This window comes from Mustela lutreola, chromosome 12 (assembly GCF_030435805.1).
Source record: "Mustela lutreola isolate mMusLut2 chromosome 12, mMusLut2.pri, whole genome shotgun sequence".
Classification (NCBI taxonomy): domain Eukaryota; kingdom Metazoa; phylum Chordata; class Mammalia; order Carnivora; family Mustelidae; genus Mustela; species Mustela lutreola.
Genome location: NC_081301.1, coordinates 25007086 through 25020423, shown reverse-complemented (window position 1 = coordinate 25020423; position 13338 = coordinate 25007086). Strand labels below are relative to the sequence as shown.

The window sequence follows — 13338 nt, the reverse complement described above, 5'->3', positions numbered from 1 at the left end:
GAGCTCTTTAAGTTAGGATACAGAATGAACAATGAGAAAGATGGAGGTAAATGACAATGCTACAAGAGTGACATGGAAACACACAAATAGTAGCAGAAATGTTTAATTCCTGGAAGAATGAAAACATGCACAAATGGTAAGGACCAGAGGAAGTGTTATGGACCCAGGGAATTACGATAATGGATAGTAGAAAGGATGTACTATTTCTCAAATGATGTCACATTCCTTTAGGCTTCAAAAAGGACTGCTACTTTGGGGCTGAAAACGTAAAAGTGTGTAAGACTATGGTGAAATCCAAGTTTGGGGAAGACGTTGCCCAATCCTTTTTGGAATCTAATCTAGGACCAGACTTGGTATTCCACAGTCTGTGAATCAAATGGCATATATTTGCCTATCTCCAAACTTTCTTCCTACAAAGTATTATTAATTGTATTTCAAAAAGTTGATCTGAAATTTCTTGCAAAAGCTACACGATATCATTCTTTAGAGTCAGAAAAATTTCTTCCAATTGCATTCTCTCTTTTCCTATCAGAGTTTTACAACTTGGATACATTAAAGCTGGTTTTAATTGAAGGCTTAACTGGCTACAGAAGGATAGTTTGTAAAGTCCTCAGCAGAATCCTGTTTATACCTCTAGGCAAAGAACTCTTAATTAAGGAATTTCACCTTTACCAATGAAAACTGAAATATGTTGGAGTTTCTTAAGAGTTGTCTGGAGTAGTTTCTCTTAAAATAACTTGGAAAAATGAGTGTCATCTTTTATAACAACTATGGGGTTAGCTCTTAATCAATATACCATTTTATGAAGTTCAAGATTAGGCAAAACTGATCTGTGGGGATGTAAATCATAATAGTGGTTGCTAGTGTACTTCCTAGGATAGGATGATGGCATATTCTATTTTTCAACAGGAATGTTGGTTACATGGATATATGCATTTGTCAAAACTCATCAGACTGTCACTGTATACAATTATCCCTCTATAGAATACATAAAAAAGAATTTAATAACTCTGGGCAGTGATATGAAGAGAAAAAGGAATGATTTTCTATGATGACTTGACAGTAATTAAAGAAAGCTAACATAGTCAAGGAATCAAGAGAAAAGCAGAGGCTCAGAGCTTGAAATTAGCAGTGTTCTCAAAGCAGATTTAGAGAAAAGTATGTCTTACCAACACCCTTGAGTTGTTAATTTCCCATTGTGGAGAAAGTGCATCATTACCTTTTAACCAAGTACCAGTGGTTTACAAACTTCCATGCACATAAATAACACCTTGGGTACTTGTTAAAAATGCAGTTCTGGGGTCCATACCTGGAGATTCTGATAAGGTAAATCTAGGTTAGTGTTTGGGAATCTGTACTTCATAAACACCCTTGGTGAGTTTGACGTAGGAAGTCCATGGACCTACACTTTGAGAAATACTTCATTTGATAATCAAATCATAAAACAAGCTACCACTTCCTTTAATTTCAGGCTCTCCAGGCAATCTTCTGATAATAAAGCATTTTTCCATGACTTCACAGAAAAAAATGTTGCTTACACCAACACATGTATTCCAGCTGACATGACAGCACTCTTTAAGTAATAAAACAGACATTGGTTTTGTATTGCAGTTTGAGGAGTTTGGTAAATATTGGTTTGTCCCTTATAAATGGATGTGTTTACCATGGGATACTAAAAAAACTGTGCTTCCGGAATTGTGAGAAAGAGGACTGTGATTTGTGCCAAATTTACTGAGATAAAGCATATTTCCAAAATTTCCTCTTTAAAGAAATTCTATGCTTGACGTCATTATGGCTGTTGTATTAACTTTCTGCTTTTTTAATTAATAAACTTTATTTTGGGGGCACCTGGTGCCTCAGTCTATTAAGCGTCTGACTCGTGATTTTGGCTCATGATCTTGTGGGTCATGAGACAGAGCCCCACATCAGGCTCTGTGCCCAGTGGGGAGTCTACCTCTCCCTCTGTCCCTCCTCCAACTCATACGTGTGCACACATGCACTCTCTCTCCTCAAGTAAATAAATAAATCTTTAAAAAGAAAAACTTTATTTTTTAGAGTAATTTTTGGTTCACAGCAAAATTAAGTAGGAAGTACTGAGAATTCAAATATCCCCTATCCTCCACCCTAACACCATCTTTCCCACTATGGACATTCTATACCACGGTTATACCTTTATTATGTGCCATGATACTACACTGACACATTATTATCACTCAGAATTCATAGTATAAATTAGGGTCCACTACATGTTGTACATTTTATGGGTTCTGACAAATGTCATGTTCCTTTAAGCAATTAATAATAAACTTGTATTAAGTTCATAATAATGAACTTAATAATAAACATGTATAAATTAGTGTTTTCATTTTAAACTTAATTCTATGGATTTTTCAATGATTTGTGTGTGTTGTGGCTTTCTGATTCTAATAAATGTTCATTATGACAATTTGGAAAGTGGGAACATATAAAAAAAATTACCAAGTATTCTCCTACTCTGGGCTAAGCACTGTGAATATTCTAATTTTTTTCCAAGTCATTATTCTGTCCTTATGTACATGTATTTATTGTGGTGGTAAGGGTTTTGTTTATTTCTTTATAAAATTAGGATTACACTATATAAACATCTCCTAACATTGTATCATGATATCATATTTTAACAGTAGTAACTCTCCTGTGATTTTATTTTTCTTCTTAGCATTTATCACCACTATACATAATAAATTTGTTTGCCTGTTTATTATTTTTTTTTCTGTTGTCTCCTGAATGACTGTTCCAGGGGAGTAATTGTTCCATAAGAGAGTTCTGTTCACTATGAAAACCCAGTACCTAAAATAAGGCCTGACACACACTATTTACACATATTTGCAGAATGAATGAATAAATGAATGAGTGGCATTTCATTGTCAGTAAATATGCTCCAAAATCATTACTTTCAATGACTAAACAATTTTAACAAATGTATACAACATAATTTGTTGAACCATTCTTCTAGCATTCAACAGTAGGGCTATGTCCACCTTCCAATTCTTATTATTATAATTCACAATGATATGTAACTATTATTTGTAAAAGGGAGTTCATATTTCTGAATGTTCCCTTAGGAATAATACCTAGAAATAGAGTTATTATATAAAAAATTATAAAAAATCTTAAAGACCTTTTCACATATTGCTAGCTTCTAAGAGTGTGTAGGGGACCAGAATATGTCACCCCAAAATATGCCACTTTGTCATAAGAATTATTTTGAGCTGGAGGCAAAAGAGAATTGACAGATGCAGAAAGAAATCTACCTAGAACTTCCATATCTGACCAAAAGCAGGAACTTCTGAGAAATGAGGACTGCCATAACTCCTCTCTCACAGAGAATTTTTATAGCCATGAAAAAAGACAAAAAGCCAACACGGAAATGGACCTGCACAAACCAACCTACTCCATTAGTTTCCCCCAAATGTTTACCTTCCCATAGTTTGCCACCCTAAGAAGTCTATAACCCTTTTCCTTTGTCTTGTCACTTTTCTAGGAATTCATTGTGCTTTGCTAAGATACTATCTATGCCCAAGTTCTAACCACCTTTTTGAGTTACACATCACTGAGTTCTCCTATGTATATAGCAATGCCCAGTTATTATTAAATTCTTCTGTTTTTCTCTTGTTAATCTGTCTTTAGTTGGTCTAATCTGCAGGGCCCTAACCAATGAACCTAAGATGGGTAGAGGAAAAAAGCTATTTTCCTCCATAATAAGTGTAAAAGAGGAAACCACCAGGACTTTTAAAGGCTTAGATTCAAATGGTGCAGCATCACTGTCACTTATCTACTGGCTAAATTCCAGCTTCCTTGTGGGAGGGGACTATACAAGGATGTAGTGCCAGCAAGCTTTGTTCATTGGGAACATTTTTTTTTTAAAGATTTTATTTATTTATTTGATAGAGAGAGATCACAAGTAAGCAGAGAGGCAGGCAGAGAGAGAGAGAGGAGGAAGCAGGCTCCCTGCTGAGCAGAGAGCCCGATGCGGGACTCGATCCCAGGACCCTGAGATCATGACCTGAGCCAAAGGCAGCAGCTTAACCCACTGAGCCACCCAGGTGCCCCTAATTGGGAACATTTTTATGCAACTATCACATCACCCTTTTTGGTTTTCCAGAGTTCTTATGGCTTTTCTTTTAATTGGATTATTTCAAAAAGATTTGGAAGAGAGGAAAAAAAATAGTGAATTCTTCATTTTAATTCACCATCTTCAAAGGAGAAGTATGTGCTTTGAAAATGGCTATGTACAGTATTTTGGGGGTATTTATATCATTCTCTTTTAATATATATGTATCATGTATTACAATGTTTACAATAATCCTCATTCTCCAATCCTGTCAATATCACTTAATTGAAAAAATATTTTTTCTTTGACAATGAAATTCCTCAGAATAAGTATATTCAATCCCATAATTCAATAAACATTTTTAATTGCCTATTATGAGCTGGTCCTACAATTAAGGTACAGAGTAATATTTTCAATGCAGTAGTCAGTAACTACAAATAAGTAGTTATTTGTATTTAAAAAAATAAGTATTTTTTTAAAGTGCACTGAGCTCTTATTAAATGCATGGTATTGCAAGGGATATAAAGGATTATAAGACACAGTGCTCTTCAAGGGGCTTTGCAATACGGAAAATTATCAAATGTAATAAAAATTAACGTCTAGTATCCACAGGCAAAAGAAGGAAATTGGCCCCTCCATAACACCATAAACAAATTTGACTCAAAATGGATCAAAGACCTAAACATAAGATCTAAAACTATAAAACTTTTGGAAGAGAACATAGGGGAAAACTTCATGACATTGGAAGTGACAACAATTTCTTGGACATGACACCAAAAGCGCAGGTTACAAAAACAAAAAGATTGTATTTCATGAAAATTAAAGAGCTTCGTGCATCAAAGTACACTACTATGGTCTGAATATTTGTGTCCCATCAAAATCCGTATGTTGAAATCCAAACCCCAAAGATGATGGCATGAGGAGATGGGGCCTCTGAGTGGTGATTGGGGCATCAGGGCAGAGTCCTCAAGAATGAGATTATTGCCCTTATAAAAGGGACTCTGGAGAGAGCTCGCAGCCCTTCCACCACGTGAGGGCATAGTGAAAAGACTGCCATCTATAAACCAGGAAGTAGACTCTAACCATGAACTAAATCTTCCAGTACCTTGATCTTGGACTCCCTAGCTTCCAGAGCTATGGGAAATAGATTTCTTTTGTTTATAAACTACACAGTTTACAGTATTTTGTTATCATGGCCTGAGTAGACTAAGACAGATAATATTAATAGAATTAAAGGCAACTCACAGGAGAAAATATTTCCAGATCACATATCTGACTAAGGATGAACCACCAGAATATGTAGAAAACACCTAGAATTCAACATAAAAAAATACCCAACTCAAAAATGGGCAAAAGAATTGAATAGACCTTTCTCCAAAAAAGACACACAAATTGTCATGAAGTTCATGAAACGATGCTCAGCATGATTTGAATTCTTGAGAGGCAGAAGAGATTTGCCACGTTGGCAAAAAAGGGGAATTACAGCTTATTAAGTGTTGGCTTGGGTTGGGGGAAAGTGATCATCTCAAACCGTGTTGATGGGAATGTACATTGACATGGCAATGTGGATAGAATTTTGGTAAGACCTATTAAAAATAAACAATCTCTACAACCCAGCAACTTAACTTCTTTGCATTTTTCATAGAAAAATTCTTAGACATGTGCACAGCGGAGGGAAACTGAAGCACAGGAAGTTAAGTAACTTGATCAGAGTCATCTCATAATTGACATGAGGGCTAAAAGTCAATCTATTAGGCATTTAGAAAAACACCTGGGTACATAGTAAGCACTACTAATTGTATTTTTTCCATGAATTTTCTGTACAAACCTCTTATGCTTTTGCTTAATTGGATCACAATGCTTTTCTTTCCAATTTCTGAGTAATTTATATATTAAGGATATTAAATTTGTCACATGTTGGAAATATTTTCCAGTTGGTTGCATGCTTGTTATTCTGTTTACATTGTTATTACATGATGAGGTCATGAAATCCTCATGTAGTCAATTCTATTAATTATATGTAATTATATATATGTCTACATATAATTATATATATAACTAGTTTATATATAAACTAGAGTATAAAAACAATTTCATATAGCAATAAATACACAAGAAAATATGTATCAGGGGGCAATTGCTATCTAAACTTCAAACACTTTGGGTCCTGGGGTTCTTCTTAATTTATACATAGTATAACCACTCTGAAAAACACAGGCAGGCAGATATTGCAAAACCAGAAATAATCAACATGGGTCCATGGAAAAGGAACACACACTTTCCATTTAAAGTTTAAAAAAGATGTTTTTTAAATGCTCTAAATAGAGTTTCTTCAGAGAAGCTCATAGAATTGTATTAATTTATTCTTAGTTTCCTTTATGACAAGATAGCATTTTAATTCTATTACAATTTGCAGAACATTTGGCCAATACATAGATTAGATGACCAGCTGTGGAAGAGAGATAGAGCTGAAAAGATGCTGAGTCCCTGTGTCCAGCTCCCACCCCACCCAGAGTTAATCAAGCCTCACTGTTTTCCTGGAGCCTGCCCCAATCCCAGCACACCACACAGCTATTTGTTTGTTTCTCCTACTAATCTCTTGAGGGCAGAGGAAGCCCAACCTATGTAGGGCCTGGCATATCACTGCTTCCCAATGAATACTGGAGGATAAATGATAATAAAGTAATTAATAAACATGATTCCAACAAAAAAAAAAACAGCTATGATTTTTAGCTCCAAAGATAAGTCAGGTATACTTGAAATAAATCATGAATTAAAATCAACTTTAGCTGGAAATGAAAAAGGCTGTCAAATTAGAAACAGAATGTTGAGCTGGGAAAAATGAGAAAACAAAAGAACCAAAACTGTTAAACATATTGAACTTTAGCAAAAGATCTATTTCACAATTTATTGCTAACAGTTTTCCTAGTCTTGCAAAACTAATGAGAAAATCAGTTCAAATGAGAAAAAGGAATGTTGGGGTTGTGTAAATGATACTGTTTAAACATAAAACATGTGAATGCCAGGCCTTTGCCCCACTGGCTGGATGACTACACCATTAAATCAACTTTTCAAGTCATAGTTAGATAACTATGCTGAGGAAAGTAGTTTCGGAGGTATTCATGTAGAGTGTATGAGAACTGAAATTCGAGAAGTTAAGAACCAGCTATATTGCTAAATTGCTTTCCAAAAGGTTGTAAACTCACTAGCAAACTATGGAAACATCTTTCCCACACACTGTGGGTATATGGGGAGGTTACAGAGTCTTAATCATTAATTTTAACACAAAAGTATCACCTTGTTTTAATTCGCTTTTATTCATGGGTGGCTCAATTTTCCTTTCATTATTAATTGAGTTCTGTTTCTGTTTCCAGGCACTTTTCCTGGTGCTTAAAGTATGTGAGGGGGAAAAACAGACACAGAGCCCTCTCTTCTGGCAGGGAAGACAGACACTACACAAGCAACACAACAGATAAATAAAGTAGAATGTTAGAAGACAGTAAGTTTAATAGGGGGAAAAGGAAAGCAGGGTAAGGAGCGTAAGAATGCTGGGCAGAGAAGTGTCAGGCATTTTGTCATATTAAGTGGGATGAGAAAGGGCTCAGGGCAGGTTTCACTGAGAAGGTGAAGTTCAAACAAAGATTGGAGGAGGTGAAGGAAAGGGTTTATCTGTCTACAGAAGAGTGGTTCAGGGAGACAACAAAAGACCAGGGTGGGAGTGGACCTGGCCAGTTCAAGGGACAGTAAGGAGGCCAGTGCAACTGGAACACAGTGAACTTGTGGAAATGTGTAGCTAAACAAGTCAGGAAAATAATGAACAGGAGGAAGGAGGAAGGGCATTGTAAAGACTTGGGATTTTACTCATTGAAGTGGGGAACCATTACAGGGTTTTGCATGTAAATGAATTGATCTGACTACTGTATTCAGAACAGACTTTAAGGATGCAAGAGTAGAAATATGATGGCCACATGAGTGGAGACCACAGTGGCAGAGATGGAGACTCGGCATAGTCTCTTGGCAGGAACTCTCAGTAAGACTGATTTAGCTACCATCATCTCTGAATTTCCAAACTGCCAGAGAGACCAGTATTGAGTTATCAGTATAGTATTATTCCTTGAATGATCAACCAGCCACTTAGCGGGAAGTTGACTACATTGGGCAATCTGCATACTGTAGGGCTAATTTGTTCTCACAAGAAAAGACATTTATTCTTGGTATAGGCTTACATTTCCTGCCAGGGGAGTTTTAGTCTATATCACTGTACAGGAGTTTACAGAGTACCTGATCCACAGACATGGAACCCCACCCATCGTAGCATCCAATCAGAGGATCTACTTCACAATGGAGGTTTGGGAGTGATCCCATGATCATAGGACCTGTTAGTCTTTTCAGATACTGCTCTCTCCAGAAGAGCCAATCTGAGAGAGCAATGGAATGGCTTGCAGATAGTACAGCTGAAGTACCACCTCAGAGGCAATACTATACAGGAGGGTTTCATTCTCTAGGATACAATCTACACGCTGAATCAGAAAACCCTATAGGGCACTCTGTTGCCAGTAGGAAGACCAGTTGGATCTACGAAGCAAGCCAAGGAAGCAGGAGTGATTCCATTTACCACTCCCACTGACTCACTGGGTACCTTTCTGCCCCCTTGGAAGGATACCCTACAGAAGCAATGACCTTGTATCAAGGGCACAAAAAAGAATAAATTCCCTAACTTCATTCTTTTTGTTCACTCCTATCTCCTGCCAGGACTCCCCAGGAAGCCAGTTGTGGTAGTCCATACAGGTCAGCCTTCTTTTTTTTTTTTTTTTTAATTTGACAGACAGAGATCACAATTAGGCAGAGAGGCAGGCAGAGAAAGAGGGGGAATCAGGCTCCGGGCTGAGCAGAGAGCCTGACGCGCAAGGCTCGATCCCAAGACCCTGAGATCATGACCTGAGCCGAAGGCAGAGGCTTAACCCACTGAGCCACCCAGGCGCCCCCATAGGTCAGCCTTCTTGGAACCCACTGCTGGGCAAAGAAGAGGGGAAAAAGAATGATGGAGAAAAGAATGAAAGATGTCTGGCACCATTCTCTGTAGCAACCCTATTTCTTCTGAGCACTACTGATCCTCTTCATGTGCTTTTTTTTTTTTTTTTAAAGATTTTATTTATTTATTTGACAGAGAGAAATCACAAGTAGGTGGAGAGGCAGGCAGAGAGAGAGAGGGAAGCAGGCTCCCTGCTGAGCAGAGAGCCCGATGCGGGACTCGATCCCAGGACCCTGAGATGATGACCTGAGCCGAAGGCAGCGGCTTAACCCACTGAGCCACCCAGGTGCCCCCTCTTCATGTGCTTTTTAAAACATAGCACTTATCACCTGACAGATTATAAATATTTTTTTATTTTTAGTTCATTATCTATGTATCTACTATCCCACAAGAATATAAACTCCATGAGGACAGGGACTTTGTTTTTTTCCCTATTGTATTCCCAACACCCAGAGGAGTTCCCAGCATGGAGAGTCTCAGTAACTATTTGCTGAATGAATGGCTTGAAGTCTGGCATTTTTGCCCTAACATTTTCTAAGTCAGCAGTTGCTGTATCTCAGCTTGCTCATCTTCTTCCCTGAAATCATTTGACTGATTTCCAAAAATGCAAGCAAAATTACCTGGTTTGTTCCTAAGTATTTGGAATCAATTACTCCCATCCATCTTTTTATCTTGGCCAATAGCTCATGGAGAAGCCCAAGGCCTATCCTACAAGGCCTTGCTCACAAGCATCCTCACGTCCTCGGCCTCTGTGTTGGGAGGGCCAGGGATGGGGTCCTATCATCTGTTATATGAACCATGGGACTCTAGGTAAAGGCAACTATATCTAACAAGGAGGCATACAACCTGTCCAACCTGAGATATTGGGCCCAGAGTGATTATGTCTGGCCTACAGTTTTTCTAGAAATTAAAAGAAAACAAAAACAACTTTTTATCTGAACACTGTACTTTAGAAAATGTATCAGGTGAATCTTTCAATTGGCATTTAAAATCTACTGTTGCCACAACTATTTGGGGGGGGGATATATTCTTGCATATATTTAAAATATGTCTAAAGACTCTCAAAACAATTATTATTTCTAGGGGCTGGGGAGGGGGATGTATTTTCAATCAATCCCTTCCTATATTGTTTATTTATTTTGCCATGAGCAAAAGATTTTCTTTAAAACATACACTAATATATGGAGAGGCATCTCTCACCTCCTTTTTTCTGCAGATGGATAAGAGCAGCTGTAACAGAAAAAGGTTTTAGTATTATAACAAATAAATATAATGAATACACTTAATGTTATAAAAATAAATTCTAATTATAATGAATGAATTAAATTTATAATAAATTATAAAATGGCTTCAAATAATTTCTTACAACTGTTAAAATTTCAACTAAATCAACTCATTTTAATTAAAGTGACTTCACCATTTTTTCAGTGTATATTAAGCATTCACATTGTGCTAGACTCTAAAAATACCATTCTGAACAAGACCGACATAGCACCTGGCCTCATGCAGCTTGCAAGTGGGTTGGGATTCAGTCAATATAAGCTACTGAGCACCTGTGTTCCAGGCACTGACCTAGATGCTTGGGAAAGAGCCGTGAGTAAGGCACGTGAGTTCCTCTCCCCAAAAAGCAGAAGTGGGAACTGAGTAGTAATGTGGACGACTATAAACAAGTTGAAAAATAGTAATTTCAGGTAGATCCATGAAAAAAATTGAAGCCAGGGTAATGTCGTACCTATCTCATGGAGTTTTGTTGGGGCTCAAATGAGATTATCCACATAAAGTAGATAGTGTCTCGCCTAAAGAGTTAACATTTATCATTTATCATTGCAGTTGTTGAAGAAGTCCTCTCTAAGGAAGTATACCACGACCTGGAATTTGAAAGATGAGGAGTTAGACATTTGAAGATGTAGGAAGAGAGGGTTTCAAGCTGAAGTGACCTCATCTGCAAAGTTCCACAGGTTAGAACCAGTTCAGCCTGTTTGAGGTATGAAAGAATCGATGCCAGTGAATGAGAGGCAGACAGAAGAAAAGAGATGAAGCCAGACCATTTGGCAGGAGTCAGATCATGTGAATGCTTCAAAGCCAGGTAGACTTTGAACTGTATTCTAAAGTGTAATTAGGTATTAAGAATAGATGTGACATGATGTGAATTATGGCTGAAAAAGATTACTCTGACTGCTAGGGAGGCTGGTGGGGGGAAAAGGGAAGCGGAGAGACCAGTTGGGAAGCAGGTGAAGCATCATGATTAGCTTAGGGTTGGAGAAATCAGAAATGGTGAAAATGGCTGAATTTGGGATATAATTTGGAGAATAAAATTGACAGGACTCAATGATGGATTACATGTGGTGGGTGAGGAAATAGGAACAGAGGAGAGCTTTACCAGGGATGATGACTAGATTTTTGGTCTGAGCACCTGGGTAGATGGTGGTGCTGCCATAAATTATAGGTGGGGGAAAACTGGTAAAGAGGCAGGTTTCACCCGGAAGAGAGGTCCAGAGGAAAATCAATGGTTCTGCTTAGCCATAATAGGCTTCAGACCCTTGTTATATTCTAACTGAAGGTATTGTGTAGGCAACTGGCTAACTCTATGTACAGCTAAGGGGACAGGTCCTGGCTGGAGGTATTTCAAAACCACGAACAAGATGAGATCACCTGGTGACTAACAGTAGATATACAGAAATACAGAGGGCAGAGGATTAGATATTGAATTACAATACAGGGACAAACGGGCTGTGCAAGGGGAAATGCCAGGTTAGTGGAGAGGGAAGTTGGTGAGGGAAAGTTCCATGGAAGAATTGTATCTGAGCTCTTAAATACAGGAAAAACCAAGCAGTGACACTGTATCTGTCAGGATGATGGTGCAGAGATGTAATTTGCAATTGGCCACATGGTTAGTGGTCTAACTGTAACTTTCCTTTATACTCAAACGAGCTTATGTCAAATTTGCCACATGGTACCTTAGTAAGAGGCAGAATAGCCTGGCACCTAGGAGCACATGCTCTAGAGTCATTCTGTTCCGGTTAAAATGCTGGATCTGTCCCTTCCTAGGTGAGTGACACCAGGCACATTACTCAGCATCTCTGTATTCACTTTTCTTATCTGTCAATGGGCATGCTACAAATAGCTAACTCCTTATGGGATTCTCACCTACATTCCTTGTCTTTACCCGCCTCCAATAATCAATAGAGTTGAGTGCAATTTTTCCTTCCCTACTGCTGAGGGACTGGGAGCACATTCACCCATTCCACTAATATTTATTGTGTGCCTGCGGCCAGGCACGTTTCTCCACGCTAGAGACACGTCGGTTAACACAACAAAACCCTCGCCTTTGTGCCGCTTCAGTCTGGGGCTTGGAGGAAAAGACGACAAAGATAATATCTCTGTTATGCAGCAACTGGAAGATGATAAATGCTATGGAGGTAACAGAGTAGGCTACTGCAGTTGGGAAGTTGCTGCTCTAAGCCGAGGATTAGGGTCGACTTCACGGAGAAGGTGACATCTGAGCAAAGATCTGAAGGAGGGGAGACAAGTGAGCCACCCAGCTATCTGGGTAAAGAGGGCTCGTACAGGGGCGCAGCCAAGGCGAAGGCAGGCCTTTAGGCGGGAGCCTAGTACCCACCAACAACCCCAAGAACCAGGGAGGGGAGGGGGATGAAGTGAGAGGCAGGGGCTATGAATCCAATTCCAAGAACTCGGACTTTTACTTCTCGGTGACAGGAGCCACTGGACCGTTCTATCCACGGAGGCGTTGGAGAGCTTGACCTCCTCTGTCTTACTCAGGCCCAAGGTCCACCTAGGCATCCGGCACTGGGGTCTGCACTCTCAAGAGTGAGGAATTCGAGTCGCCACCACAAAGGCTCATCCATACCGAAAGCGTCCGGTAAGCGCCGGCCCCGTACCTTGGTTACCACGAGCCTTTCTCTCAAACCCCGCCCCAACCTACCGCCCTCCAGCTCCCCAGCTCCAGACTTCGGCTTCCACTTAGCGCGGTCTCCACGTAGCGCTTCCCCGGCTACGGGTTGCGCAACTCAGGCAGCCGGGAGGAGTCTGGACGTAGGCGGAGCAGCCGCGGGCAGCCTAACGCCCCGGTTGCAGACGCCACAAGGAAGCCCCGAGAGCCCTCCAGACGCCCACTGACTGCGCCTGCGCACGCCCGATCCAGGCCGCCGGCATTCCAGAGCCGCAATCCGCCCCGCCCCAATTCCGGGGCGGAGTT

General features: G+C 39.4%; 1 long non-coding RNA gene across 2 annotated transcripts in view; it reads right to left on the bottom strand.

Annotated features, from left to right (window-relative positions):
* The window catches only part of LOC131812285 (uncharacterized), a 30240-nt gene that overhangs the window by 15921 nt on the left and 981 nt on the right, over positions 1-13338 (bottom strand). The window contains exon 1 of one of the 2 annotated variants that reach the window (XR_009346299.1): positions 13066-13272. The exons of the other annotated variant lie outside the window; for it this stretch is intronic. This is a non-coding gene — a long non-coding RNA (uncharacterized LOC131812285). Of the gene's footprint in view, positions 1-13065; positions 13273-13338 lie in introns of those variants that run through there. 2 annotated transcript variants of the gene reach the window in all.